At 44.2% G+C, this 15,872-nt stretch overlaps 1 protein-coding gene across 1 annotated transcript in view; it reads right to left on the reverse strand.

Moving 5' to 3' along the window:
* LOC141063214 (tetraspanin-2-like) overlaps positions 1 to 15,872 on the reverse strand; it is a 256,297-nt gene that overhangs the window by 195,408 nt on the left and 45,017 nt on the right. The window lies entirely within an intron of this gene.

Raw genomic sequence — 15,872 nt, forward strand, 5'->3', positions numbered from 1 at the left:
GGGGAGCCTCACACCCTCCATCTGGTGCCCGTTGCCTCTCCTTGGCCTGACAATCTTTGCTTCACTCCTTACTGAGCTCTTGATTCACTTGATAATATTAAATGCTCGGTTTGGACAGCGTTACCCTTGCTGCTACTTCTTCTGATTCAATATTCACCGCTCTGGCTTACTTTGATTTTGATAATCATGTGATATGTCTCTGATTTCCTTAAAAGGCAACTGGGCACTTTAGCGATAGTTTTCCTCTCTGCATTTTCTCACTGGTATTGGTGTATTGACATTTAGATATATGTTATTATTATTAATTACTTAAAAATAAATATTGATTTTTATTATAACTCTCAGGATACCACTGGCTCTTTCTTTTTCTTCTGGCACTGACGATACAAATTCTGCAAACACGAAGTTCGTGCAATTTCTATACTTACCTTAGCAACCACAGTCGGCCATAATGAAGCTCATCAACGATCAGCCTCGTATGCCGACACTATTTGCTTTGTATTTAGAATCCATACATCTTACTGCAGAATTCACTATGTATACGCTGTGCTTTCTGAAATATATTTTATTATAACAATGACTTTTGATCAACTTTAATTTTATCATCATTTAGGAAAACACAAGAGTTTCATGAGACCAGATTCATGGCTGTGAACTGTATTGTGATGCAACATGCAAGAGATTTTAGGTGAAAACATTTTCTTTTCTATATAAGCAAATCAGCTAAAACTTTAAAGGGAATCTGTCACCCCATTTTCGGCCTATAAGCTGCTGCCAGCGCCATCAGGGACTTATCTACAGCATTTTGTAATGCTGTAGATAAGCCCCCGATGTAACCTGAAAGATAAGAAAAACAAGTTAGATTATACTCATCGGGGGGCGAGTGCGGTGGGTGTTGCGGTCCGGTCCGGAGCCTCCTATCTTCTAGAGATGACGTCCTCCTCCTTACTTCTGCCGCGGCTCCTGCGCAGGTGTACTTTCTCTGCCCTATTTAGAGCAGAGTAAAGTAGTGCAGTGCGCATGTGCCGGGAAAGGTCAGAGAGGTCCGGTGCCTGTGCACTGCAGTACTTTACTCTGCCCTCAACAGGGCAGAGAAAGTACACAGTGCAGGAGCCGCGGCAGAAGTAAGAAGTAGGACATCATCGCTAGAAGATGGGAGGCGCCGGACCGGACCGCGACACCCATAGGACCGGACTCCCGAGTGAGTATAATCTAACTCGTTTTTCTTATGTTTCAGGTTACATCGGGGGCTTATCTACAGCATTACAGAATGCTGTAGATAAGCCCCTGATGGTGGTGGCTGCAGCTTAAAGGCCGAAAATCGGGTCTCAAATTCCCTTTAAAACCTATAACAACATGTCCTGTCCTATGTGTCCCAAATGTGATGGCAGAAGATCCTTTAAAGGGAAGCGATCATCAGAAAATGTCCTATTGTTTAAATCAGGTTTTTTTGTGCTACATTTTTTTTTTTCATTTTGCAATTTGCTTTTATTTCACGTCAAAAATGTTATTAAAAACAAAAGTTAGCAATCTCGCAATTTTCAAATTAGCCCCAGGTGCTTTTTTAGATCCATACTTCCGGTCATTTCAGGAAGAGTTTTCAGCAAGGGTCCTTATTAGCAAAGGCAAAATTACAATGACAGATATCACCTCTATACAAGTTATTAACACAGTATCCACCAATCACAACAAGCGATATCACCACTGACCCTGCTCCCCCTCTTTCACAATGACCTTTGCACAAGCGCATTAGAAGCTTCCATACAAACGATAAGGTCAGAGTCTGATCATCTACAGTCATGGCCGAAAGTGTTGGCACCCTTGAAATTGTTCCAGAAAATGAAGTATTTCTCCCAGAAAATTATTGCAGTTACACATGTTTTCTTATACATGTTTATTTTATTGGAACAACGCAAAAAAAAAAAAAAAAAACAACAGAAAAAAGGCAAATTGGACATAATTTTACAGAAACCTCCAAAACAGGTGGGACAAAATTTTTGGTACTTTTCCAGAATTGAGGGAAATAATTTTCAAGCATGTGATGCTCTATAAACTCACCTGTAGCAAGTAACAGGTGTGGGCAATATGAAAATCACACCTGAAACCAGACAAAAAGGGGAGTAGTTGACTCAATCATTGCATTGTGTGTCTGCGTGTGCATAGAGAACAGAAAGAGAAGAGAACTGTCTGAGGACTATGGTACAAAAGTTCTTGAAAAATGTCAACAATCTCAAGGTTACAAGCCCATCTTCAAAGATCCAGGTGTTCCTTTGTCCACTGTGCGCAACATAATCAAGAAAAAGCTAGACTGCAGTTTGCCAAAATTTACAAAAGCCATGTACTTGTGTTAAAACAACCTGTAAGCCTGTAAAGTACAAGGTGGGGCCTCCATAGATTGGCTTTAGTTTTACAGCACTTCTCACAGAAGTTCAGTAGAATTGAGACACGAGCATTTGGAGGTTATAAAAAAAATCCTGAATAATTTTAGTGTTGTACGGTGCATGATCCTAGTGAGAGATCACTCCCTTTCGTAAATACTATTGCTATTAAGTTGTATTCTAGAGCAATGTTTATGCCATGTTCCCAGTGGCACATTGCCTAGAATGATTATCAGTGCCTCTGCTACCTTCAATTCTTCCCATCTCTTCCACAGCTAGGTGAAACACCGGCTCCTATCTGTTCATATAATGTCAAAAGAATGTTATTCTTCAAGCGGGTCACCTTCTTCATCTGCTCCATAGTCCAGTTTTTAAGCTCACGTGCCTATTCTAGGTTCTTTCAGAGATACACAGGTGTCAACAAGAAAACTATGGACTATTTGCAACCCAGCAGCCCCATATACAGCAAGCTTCAAGGCACTATTTATTCATTACCAGCATTAACTTTCTCAACAATTTGTGCTACAGTAGATATTTTTTAGACAAGCTATACTACACAAAATGGATCAATAAGCCTTTGGTGTCTATTGCTAGTCCACTGGCTGACCTTCCTTGGAAAACGTTTAGCCGGTACTAATTAACAAAAGATGAAAGGATTGATCGCTGCTATTTAAATTAGAGTTACAGAAACTTGAAGGTCCCTGCAAATTCCATCGATACACAATTTGATTCACATGGATCTCAAAGAAAAAAAACAAATGATGAGCTACCAGCTCCATTTAACACATTCCTAGAGATAGTGAGGATTACATGGCATCATTAGTATTAGGGCTGGCTGTCAGTCAGAGCTGGGGAAGCAGTTACAGCTGCCACTCTCTATACTCACAGCAGGGACTAAACCCACCCCAGCGCCGCCCCCTTGGCATCCCAAATGAGGTAATTCTTTTTCATGTTGCCGGATGATCAATTAATTGCATTGTGAAGGCTATATTATAGGAAAATAAGTTGTGTACAGGTGCATCTCACAAAATTAGAATATCATCAAAATGTTAATTTATTTCAGTTCTTTAAAGGGGTTGTCCGGGCTTTTCACATAATCACAGTACATATCTGGGCTACAGAATTATGACAATAAGTAATTTACTTTCTGTCACTAGTTTGCACGGTTTTCTAGATATTCTGAACAGAATGTCCAAGGGGGGGTGTGTTATGGCATTGAAATGAGAACTAGTCGTAACCTCCTACTCTACTCCAAACATGCCCTCTATAGCAACAACCCCACCCTCCATAGCTACAGGCCCTCCCCATCCACATGAAGCAGCCCTCATCACACAGTAATGAATTCTTCCCCTCCAGCAGCCTCAGTGCAGAGAGCAGAGAGCTGCTCCTCCCCCAGACACACACTGAACAGTGATCTATGGAAAGTGAAACTAGTGAGGAGGAGTGAAAATCGTCCTGTATTCTGGGCCACTCCATGATTACAATACATAACTCATTATCAGTAATTCCTTCCCTCACTGTCCCAGGCTGCTGGCAGCAGTGAGAACAGACTGTGTGATGGCCAGTGATGGGGGTCTGCAGCTTCTAATCTGCACAGGGGATGGCAGTCACTGATGTAATCTGTTGTGTGACAAAGCCTCTGCTGTGTGAATGAGACAGCTATGTGTCACTGATGTCTTCACACAGCAGCAGATTTGGTGCAGTGTACGTGCAAAGCTCCACCAAATTCCCAGCAAGCTCCAGTGACCAGCACCACCCACTGTCCACTCACTGGCTGGCAGTAAACTGCACCAGCACTCATCTTTATCATCATTCCAGCATTGGAAAGAACACAGCAGTGATCCTGTATTTGCGAAAGCAGCACAATACATACATACACCCCCCAACACTTCACACTGTTACAGCTGCTGATTGGACAGGCTGCTCCCATCAGTATTTGTGTCATTAGAGACACAGTGCTCACACATACACTGCACCAAATCTGCTGCTGTGTGAAGACATCAGTGACACAGAGCTGTCTCATTCACACAGCAGAGGTGTTAGGAGTGGCGGAAGGCACTAAATAAAAAATATGAATAAAGTGCCTTTGCCGCTCGGGGTCCACCGTGCGGAGGATGGAAAAATCGCAGCTAGTAGATGCAGAGCTCGATGGCGGTAATATGCACAGGGTTTAACTGCACCCAATGTGCACTGAAGCAAGCTCTGTTACACTCACAGAGCTGCAGGCAAAAGCATACACAAAACGCTGAGTCTGTTCAGGGTCACAGAGTCTCAGCAATGCAGACACAGTATTCAGGGTCACAGGAGTAGCCTTAGACAACAGGACTACTCCGTCTAGACCTACCGTTAAATAAGGTGCGTGGCGTCGCAACTGCAGCGTGGCAAGAACTGAGCCGCTGGTAAGGCGCTGCAATAACGATGGTGCAATGCAGACACTAGGCTGCTGAGCAAGATGGAGCTAGACGCGCTGGCGCTGGCGCTACTACTGGCAGGAACCAATCACTCACACAAACGTATTATCAGAGGGAAGGGGTTTCTTAATGTCATTCACCAGTCCAAGCATCCATCATCAAACATACAGCAGCAAGCATGAAAAATACTAGCGCATGGCGGAACAGCCATGCGCACTTTTTATACCAAACGGGACCTTCCGGAAATCTCCAAGGCTCCAAGAGGAGCCAATAGGATTTGACACAGGACCTGAGCACCTGACTCATGAGCATGCTCAGTTAAGGGAACAAAGGACTTAGCCTCTGGAGAGAGTTGCCGCAAGGCACTCTCCTCTGCAATCTCCTCTGTAGCAGATGAAGCGCAGGAGACTGCAGAATATAAGGGTCTAGATTTCAACTTAGGAGAGGTAGAAATCTGACTCCTAACATTACCCCCTTCCTAGAGCCCCCTCCTCCCTGAGCCTTCCTGACCATCAACCTGTGCCCTACGGTGGCATAAGGCTCAAACTTGTCCAAAGGCAAGCTTGGTGTCCTGGTAGGAGTTACCGTAAACCGGGACACTTGGAAGGCATCAGTGGAGGCAAGATCACCAGGTTTCAGAAGGGACACCTGGGAGACAACAGGAGCGGGTGAAGCAACCGAACGCCGCCGTGAGTCAGCGACTGTTACCACTCTCTGCCTAGGAAGGCTGTCCTGAGCACATTAAGGTGCAAACCTGGATACATTTTTTGATGTCCCGAGCCCTATGGGGCCACCAATACGCTCCGGCCAATAGCTTCGAGATTTGCATGTAACCCCAATGGTGGGGCGCATTGGACGCATGTGCCCAGGTGAGAACCTGAGCCCTAAGATGAGGAGGGACAAAGGACTCGATACCCGGTTTAGACTCCGACCATTGCGGGGAGCTGGCTTCCGGAGAAACCGCACATACATGGTGACAACCGCAAATGGATTCCTGGTCTGCGTCCGTATTAATATTGGTACGAAACACCTCCATGGGCTCAGGGGGTAGAACCTCCGGCTCAGACAGCTCAAGAGGTTAAAAAAATTTAGGAGCCGAAACAGCTCTTCGCTTGGAGTGAGCCCGCTCCATACCGCGCTCCGAAAAACGGAGGTCGATACGTGAGGAGACGGATATTAACTCCTCCAAGCTGGTGGGGATCTCTCTAGTAGAGAGAGCATCCTTCACGTGCTCTGCTAGACCTCGCCAAAAAACGGGGATAAGGGCTTTGTCGGACCACTCCAACTTGGACACCAGCGTCTGAAAACGGACGGCATACTGGCTAACCGAAAGTGACCCCTGAGTAAGGGCGAGAAGTTGCAGAGATGTATCGTGCATGACCCGTGGACCGAGAAATACTTGCTTGATGGCTGTTAGCAAGTTGGCCGCGGTCCGAATCTCGAGGTCACCACGTTCCCATAAAGGCGTAGCCCATTCCAAGGCCTTGCCTGACAGTAGGGAGATAATAAAGGCCACCTTAGTCCGCTCTGTAGGAAATTGCACAGCCAGCAGCTCCAGGTGTATTGAGCAATGGCTGATGAAACCCCTGCAGGAGGCGCCGTCCCCACAGTATTTTTCGGGCAACGGGAGGCGGGTAACTGTCGGTGCAAGGGCGGACATGGACATACGCCCTACCACATCTGCGAGTGCCTGAACAGCAGCATCCGTGGCCTGCGCAGCTGCGAGAGCTCTCTCAAGGGTAGTCAAGCGAGCCTCGAGCTGTCGCACACACTGCAAAAGTTGCTGCTGGTCTGCCATCTCTAGCCAGACCCTGGTGCTAGTATAATGTTAGGAGTGGCGGAAGGCACTAAATAAAAAATATGAATAAAGTGCCTTTGCCGCTCGGGGTCCACCGTGCGGAGGATGGAAAAACTGCAGCTAGTAGATGCAGAGCACTATGGTGGTAATGTGTACAGGGTTTAACTGCACCCAATGTGCACTGAAGCAAGCTCTGTTACACTCACAGAGTTGCAGGCAAAAGCATACACAAAACGCTGAGTCTGTTCAGGATCACAGAGTCTCAGCGATGCAGACACGGTATTCAGGGTCACAGGAGTAGCCTTAGACAACAGGACTACTCCGTCTAGACCTACCGTTAAATAAGGTGCGTGGCGTCACAACAGCGGACGCAGAGATAAGCTGCAACTGCAGCGCGGCAAGAACTGAGCCGCAGGTAAGACGCTGCAATAACGCTGGCGCAATGCAGACGCTAGGCTGCTGAGCAAGATGGAGCTAGGCGCGCTGGCGCTACTACTGGCAGGAACCAATCACTCACACAAACGTATTATCAGAGGGACCAGCCCGACAGTAGGGAGATAATAAAGGCCACCTTAGCCCGCTCTGTAGGAAATTGCGCAGCCAGCAGCTCCAGGGACACAGGACCTGAGCACCTGACTCCCGAACTCCAATGGGAGTTCGTCCCATGAGCATGCTCAGTTAAGGGAACAAAGGACTTGGCCTCTGGAGAGAGTTGCTGCAAGGCACTCTGCTCTGCAATCGTCTCTGCAGCAGATGAAGCGCAGGAGACTGCAAAAAGTAAGGGTCTAGATTTCAACATAGGAGAGGTAGAAATCTGTCTCCTAACAAGAGGCTTTGTCACACAACAGATTACATCAGTGACTGCCATCCTCTGTGCAGATTAGAAGCTGCAGACCCCCATCACTGGCCATCACACAGTCTGTTCTCACTGCTGCCAGCAGCCTGGGACAGTGAGGGAAGGAATTACTGATAATGACTTATGTATTGTAATCATGGAGTGGCCCAGAATACAGGACGATTTTCACTCCTCCTCACTAGTTTCACTTTCCATAGATCACTGTTCAGTGTGTGTCTGGGGGAGGAGCAGCTCTCTGCTCTCTGCACTGAGGCTGCTGGAGGGGAAGAATTCGTTACTGTGTGATGAGGGCTGCTTCATGTGGATGAGGAGGGCCTGTAGCTATGGAGGGTGGGGTTGTTGCTATAGAGGGCATGTTTGGAGTAGAGTAGGAGGTTACGACTAGTTCTCATTTCAATGCCATAACACCCCCCCCTTGGACGTTCTGTTCAGAATATCAGGAAAACAGTGCAAACTAGTGACAGAAAGTAAATTACTTATTGTCATAATTCTGCAGCCCAGATATGTACTGAGATTATGTGAAAAGCCCGGACAACCCCTTTAATACAAAAAGTGAAACTCATAGATTATATAGAGTCATTACAGAGTGATCTATTTCAAGTGTTTATTTCTGTAAATGTTGATGACTATGGCTTACAGCCAATGAAAACCCAAAAGTCATTATCTCAGTAAATTAGAATACTTTATAACACCAGCTTGAAAAATAATTTTAAAATCTGAAATGTTGGCCTACAGAAATGTATGTTCAGTAAATGCACTCAATACTTGGTTGGGGCTCCTTTTGCATCAATTACTGCATCAATGTGGTGTGGCATGGAAGCGATCAGCCTGTGGCACTGCTGAGGTGTTATGGAAGCCCAGGTTGCTTTGATAGCAGCCTTCAGCTCATCTGTATTGCTGGGTCTAGTGTCTCTCATCTTCCTCTTGACAATACCCCACAGATTCTCTATGGGGTAAAGGTCAGTCAAGTTTGCTGGCCAATCAAGCACTGTGATACTGTTGTTTTTAAACCAGAAATTGGTACTTTTGTCAGTGTGGACAGGTGCCAAGTCCAGCTGGAGAATGAAATTTCCACCTCCTAAAAGCTTGTCGGCAGAGGGACGCATGAAGTGCTCTAAAATTTCCTGGTAGACAACTGCACTGACTTTGGTCTCCATAAAACACAGTGGACCTAAAACCAGCAGATGACATGGCTCCCCAAACCATCATTGAATGTGGATATTTCACACTATAGTGGATTGTGGATACTTGACGCCGCCCTCCTGCTTGCTTCATGGCTTCCCGGCATTGCACTCCTGCCTCAGGTGTACTGATCTGCCCTGTTGAGGGCAGAGCAAAGTACTGCAGTGCACAGGCGCTGGGCCTCTCTGACCTTTCCCAGCGCCTGCACACTGCAGTACTTTGCTCTGCCCTCAACAGGCATGATGTCGTGGAGCGATGAAGCAAGCAGGATGATGGCATCGCAAGAAGATGGGAGGCGCCAGACCCAGACCTGCAACACCCATCAGACCAGACCACACCTGACTGCCCTCCCCCCCGGGGGAGTATAATAAAACTTATTTTTCTTATCTTTCAGGTCGGACCAGGGGCTTATCTACAGCATGATAGAATGCTGTAGATAAGCCCTGAAAGGCGGTGGCCGTATCTTATAGTGGCCAAAACAGCTGACAGGTTCCCTTTAAAATAAATTCACCTAGCCATTACTGTTGTACACTGCAGATTTTCAAAACAGAAAATCGGAAGCATATCTATCCCATGTGAGAATACCCCAAAAGGTAGAAGTATTGGTGTTCCTCAGTGAACCAGTCATGAGACTGGTGTTAGCAAAAATTATTCCTAAAAGATGAAAGGGCATTGAAGAATGAGACGTGTTGAAAAGTCAGTGCATTGTGATTTTATTGCTACACTTACAATTGGAGGCACCAAACTATACATGGACCTTCTTGCATGAGGTCAAATTTAATATGATCCTTTCTCCAGGTCCTACAATAAAATATTAGCTAATAAATTGGCAAACTGCAGTTGTCTGTATGAAAAACAGGTCACAAATTCTGGCCTTACACAAGAACCTGCCATGTAATCTAAGGATCACACAGCTGAATAAATGTATTATGAATGTGACTGCCAAAATAAACTTTTCTTCAAATTGAAGCTTTATTAATACATTTCTCAATGCCATTATAGAAAAGGAGTAAAAATACATCACTCATCCCCAGCATTTCCATGTATAGAAGTTATCAGAACATTGGCAACTTTTTTTTTACAAATATAGGATTGAATAACAAAACATAATAATAATATTATTAATAATCAGGTGAAGGATTAATACATGTTTGTATCGAAGGCCAGCCAAGTCTATAACTAAGAAAACGTTTACAATACCGTAAGTGGAGGATCCTAAATAGTCTTTCAACGTAAAAGGGGTGGTCTGACTATGGATGTCACAGATAACTTCTTAAGGCAATCCCTTTTAGCTAGAGTTTTTTTTAAAGTGGTGGTCGTTGTGAGACAATTCTATTATAATTTATAATGGAAATAAATACCTGGAGATCATTGTAAATTCTAGTTGGTTGAGAGAATGAAAATTACGGCATATCTCTTGTCCATTTTATAACAATAGTCGACTAGTCTCTGACCATTGCCAAGACACACTGATTTTCTGCATTCTTGAAAATGATTGGTTTTGCTTGAGGAGATCTTAGGGAGCATTGCCTGTAAGCAGGGCCGGCATTAGGGGCAGGCAGACCAGGCACTGCCTGGTGCTGCAGTATACTCTATCAAGGACCATGGGGAGTGCATTATACTATATGTAGTATATGGGACCTGCATTATACCGTATCGAGGACTATCTGTCCCAATCATTCTTCCCCAGCCATGTAAAGAAACTTGGCAAAAAGCAACACACTCATTTAACGGCCTGAACTCAGCGCATGTAAATACAACCAAAATGTTTCTGTGTGATGGTGCAATATGTTAGCATTTGTGGCCCCACTTTAAACTTTTGCCCAGGGCACCACTTTGTCTAAAACCGGCCCTGCCTGTAAGACACTGGAGACCGGTGTTTCTCAACTCCAGTCCTCAAGACCCACCAACAGGTCAAGTTTGCTGGATATCCTTAGTATTGTACAGGTGATAATTGCATCAAAGCATTAATTCCATCACCTATTCAATACTAAGGTAACCCTGAAAACATGTCCTGTTGGTGGGTCTTAGGACTGGAGTTGATAAACACTGCTGTAAACCATCTGGACCTCTGAAATAACGCATTGACAGTCCTGTCCTAGTCTTTCTTTAAGTAGAATCTGTTACCCTCAAAACTTTAATTATCAATTATTTAGATTTTCACATAGGGGACATAGCCCCTATAAAAATCAAACTGGTGCTGTAGATTTTAGAAAATGTAGTAAGCGTGTTTTCTAAAAAAAAAAAAATAAAAATGAGGGGGCTTTGGAGCACCTGGGTTCGATGAACCTTTTTGCTCCCTCTATTAATGACACTGGAGCGTCCAAGTGCCTGAATACACAGAGTCAGTGTGGCAGGGTTCTCATCCTCCTCCTGTGAATAGCAGCTGCTCGATGCACACACTATTACAAAACAGATGTGACAGCAGGGCGCTTATAACAATCATCATGTGAGTGTGTACATGCTCATCCCTCTCCTGCTTGTAATCCTGTGTGCAGCGAGCGGCTGCTGCACACAGAAGAGGAGAATGAGCACTCTGCCCTTGCACACACTGACACTGTGTATGCAGGTGCTCGGCCCTTTTAGTGGCAGGGCAGGGTTTGGAATTTAGATCAGAGAGTGCTCCAAAGCAAGTGGTGCCAATCGCCATGAGGGTCCAATGGTACACAGAAGCCCCCTCATTTAGATAGGTAAAAACCCTATTTTTCTATAAAACACATTTGCTAGAATATACAATACAGAACATTCAGCAGTAAACAATACTGTAACTGTCACGAAAGTGACTGGCCCTGTGTGCCACGACCTGACAAACGGTCGGTCACTAAAACAGCAAGACAAACAAGGGGACACCGGGGACACAATTACAACGGTGGGCCCTGCTCTAGGGAACGGGAAAAGGGACACCTCCTGCACTCTGCTGCGGACTAACCTGACGTCCCTATACAGGTTCTCTCAACCTGTCGCCGAGCAGGATACCTTGTCCCCCACATACCCTGCACCTATCACTCACTCCCTCACTAGGGAATTGGTAAGTGCGGACACTGGTCCCACCACTGCACTAATAAAACTCCAAGGGGAGATACGACAGACAAGGTTAAACAAAACGACACTTAGCTTTCTCTGCGGCCAATGCACCGTGTGCAGCAGAGTAAGGCTCCTGAACTCAGCTTTCAGCAGAATCACCACTGTTCCAGAAAGCTCCTCTCTTCAGCAGAACCACCATTGCTCCCGACAAGCTGAACCACCACTGCACCAGGTAGCTCCAGTCTTCACCACGGGTTGGTATTCAAAAAAGGACCAGTCATAACCAACCGTCAACTGATGCACCAGGTGACCTTATACAGGAAGGTGGGAGTGGTCACCACCAGCAGACTAACTAAACATGTAGTAACACCAGCGGCCACCGGGGGGGAAAAACTGACATTAACCTCCGATGGCCAGAAAGGAAAAAAGTTTATATCTGAGAAGCCCAGACTGACACAGATCCAAAAATGGATCGTGACAGTAGCATTACCAGTACGTGGATAACAGATTCTCAGATGTCAAATTAACATTACACAATGACATGGATAAGTCAAAGAAAAGAAGTTGAAATTTAGGAGTTTAGAGCAAAACTCCATTCAGCCACTCATGATAGTGATAACTAGAAGGCTCATTCTTTGCTAGAATTACCACTGCACACACAGTATGAAGGAGCTCATAAAGGGCAACATAAAGAATAACAGTTTTATGAACTCAATACTAATTAGATTGCTTTGCAAGTGCACAAATGAAGGGAAAAGGAATTGGGAGAAAAACCTGGGCCTGTCCTAGAACAGAGCTCTGCCAAGGAGAGCCCTGCTTATTAGCGCTGCCAGAGTGTCTGTTTGACTACTGCAGAGTAAATTCCTGTAAGGGGTTTTACAAGGAGAAGGAAACTCTGAACTCCAGTCATTTCTGTTCTGAACATCACTTGCTGTTTTTTAACATTCTTGTTAACTGGGCTGTGTTACTAGCTGGTCATCCAACAGTAATGACAGTCAAGAATTCCTTCACAGGATGTCCAAAAATGCCAAACTGAGTCCTTTGGGCTGCTTGTGTTATTTTGTCTGATACTATAGCAACATCAAAGAGTAACACTAAGGTTTAGTGACTCCTGAACTTCCATCCAGTACTTGGTGTACAAAAACCACAGATAAAACTCATTATTTATCCTTCACAATTATGAATGAATGAGACTAGAGAGCTTCGGGCTAGGGATTAAATTTATATTTGAACAAGAAAATATATTTACGTACTCTGAATGAACACGTAAAATTTAATTACTCCAACGAGGATATGGCAAAGTCGGCTTTTGTATCTTTATTGCATTACACAAATATTGGATATACACTAAAGGAAAATGGAAATGGTAGAAGTGATGGGTTTGGAAAGCAGTTGACCACAATTAAACACAAGATGGTAGATGAAAAAAAAAGTAGAAGTAAAATCTAGGTTTGCGAAATGTCCTTGGAAAACCACTTAGAAAAGACCCTAAACTCCAAGTTTTTGATCTAATTCATAGTCTAGAAATTACAAAGTAGGATCCTGGAATATGGGTCAGGGAACATTGAAAGAAGAGCTGTCTTTCAGGACATTTCTGTAGACAACCTGCAGTGGTTCTCATACAGTGAAAAAAAATCCTACAACAGACAAGTACGGTAAATCCTGTACAGAACCACCAAAACAATGGATTTGTGACAGGAGCCAATGAACTTTACTAGAATAGATCTGACATTTTGTGAAATTTGATGCATTGGAAATGTACCATTGGGAAAAAAATTAATAGTTTAAGTCTAGCAGTTTATTTTTAGTTATTTTACTCACTTATATAGCGCCATTAAATCCTCAGCACTTTACATGCATTATCATCACTGTCACTAATGGGGCTTGGGCTTACAACAATCTAATTTCCCTATCAGTATGTCTTTGGAGTGGGGGAGGAAACCAAAGAACCCGGAGGAAACCCACGCAAACACAGGGAGAACATACAAACTCCCTGGTGATGTCGTCCTTGGTTGGATTTGAACCCAGAACCCCAGCGCTGCAATGTTACAGTGCTAACCACTGAGCCACCCTTGTTATGAAAGAGTCACAGAGGAGGAAAAAAACAAAACGCAAGCTAAGCCCAGAAAACCGGAGAGGTTGGTAACTAGCGGATTGCAGACCCCTGATCCTATCCACAACAACTAGCAGTAGCCGTGGAGCTTGCCTACGGTAGTCCTAGACGCCTTGTCATGGCTGGAGAACTAAATAAGCCTAAAGAAAGAAAGGGAAAATCTAAACTGCCCCAGAGCAGACCCCAAAGCAATAGACAGCCCCTAACATGTATTGTCGTTGAAACAAGATGAAAACACAGACACAGATAGAAAGATAGGCTGAGCAAACGATGGGGCCCTCACTAACTAGAAAGGACAGGAAAGAAAAGCTGCTGTCTGCAATCACGCAAAAAATCCTGCCAAAAAAAATGACCAACACATCTGATAGAAAAAGGCCCTGAAGTCGCTAGACTTCAAAATCACTATATTAGCACTCAGGTATATTCTGAAGACAGAGCAAAAGAGATCAACTGATCAGAGACAAAATGGGGATTCAGCCCAGTCCCAGCCAGGGCTGGCTGAACACAAAAACTAAGTAAACCAGACAAAAACTCATATGAACAATAGCAGAGAAAACTTAGCTATAGGAAGGCAGGAACCAAACTGGAAACCAGAAGCCACAATCAGGAAAAATCACCAGCAAGAAACTAGGGAGTCGGCTGCCTTAAATCCAATCAGAAACTCCTGATGTCCAATCGCAGTCCTCTTCCTCATGTGGCCAGTCTCTGCCATTTAGATCAGCTTCTTTACCTCCCTTCACCAACAGAGGGAGTCCAGACAGAGAACTCACTACTCCTCTGTCAGCACAGCAAGCTCCAAAACCCTCACCAGAAGCCAGAGGCAAACCCGAAAATGAGCTCACAACACACCCTGCTGCCGTTTGGAGCAGTTTGAATCATACTTTAAATGTATGCGTAGACAAAAAATATTTAGGTTCTGATTCATTAACACAGTCTTAATGAACGGTACCACGCAACTTCCTGCCCATGCTCCATCCATCTTGGTGAAGCTGGCCGGGACTGAAGTGAAAACACCAAAAGCTGCAATATCTGTGTGCACCTTCCAAGTAGAGGAAAAAAAGAGGAGGTTACCAACAAGGAGAAAGGGTAGGCCAAGAATAAAAACCAGATAAAGGTGCTTGTCAAACAACCTCCATGCATTAAATATAGCTATAAAGGTAGGCAAGATGTCAAAACTACCTCTGTCAAAATTCATGGGCAATTAAAACATTCCATGGTGAGTCCTTGCTGTAAGAGGTCAAGGACAGAGTTATACATAAAAGCAGAGTGATATAAGGAAAAGTTAGCTAACCCTAGCAATTTAGGTGGCATTATTAGGCTTTGTCTTATTAATGATCTTGTGCCTTTCCAGACAAAATCAAAGCCCATTCTCATCTTTCATACTTCATTGAAACATTACCGAGGTAATCGGGAATAAATATAGGAGTGTTGGGAGAATATCCATTTTCAGAACATTCATCCTGCCAAACCATGAAAGTTGTAGGAGATCACTACTTTTAAGTTAATTTAAGTGCTCCTTTTAGATTCTTAACATGCAAGTCCATTCACTTCATCCTACAACATTACATTGTGGAGGTCAGAGGAAAAAAGGTTGACCCTAAACCATTTTTTTTAATATCTTATGGTATAGTACTCCTTACTAACTTTGGATACAGTCCGCATGTAAGCCATTTCAGTTTCAACAAAGTCTTTTTTATACACTGGTGCCCAAAACTATTCACAATGGTCCATTTAACATCTAGAACAGAAGATTGTATCAAGCCCATAAGTCTTTCATAAACTTTGTTCTTAGGGAAAGTGGCCCAAAAATATGGATTGTTGCTCCTTAGGTCTGTTTCACACTTCAGTTTTTTGACGTCAGTCAAAATCCGCCACTTTTAGAAAAAAACGAATCCGCCCATTTTTAGGCGGATTCGTTTTTTTCCCCCTTAGACTTGCATTAGCGGTGGATTTTGACTGATGTTCGTCTGTCAGATCCGTTTTTTGACGGATCCGTGAAAATTTTAGCGTCTCCCGGGCAGAAGAGACGGATGATGCAACGTTTTTTTGCAGCGACGGTACGCTATTTTATAGTGCGCATGCCCGGCAGATTTCCCCTTCCGAGCATATT

The sequence above is a fragment of the Dendrobates tinctorius genome, unplaced genomic scaffold (assembly GCF_039654945.1).
Source record: "Dendrobates tinctorius isolate UK_male_01 unplaced genomic scaffold, ASM3965494v1 ptg000246l, whole genome shotgun sequence".
Lineage (NCBI taxonomy): Eukaryota > Metazoa > Chordata > Amphibia > Anura > Dendrobatidae > Dendrobates > Dendrobates tinctorius.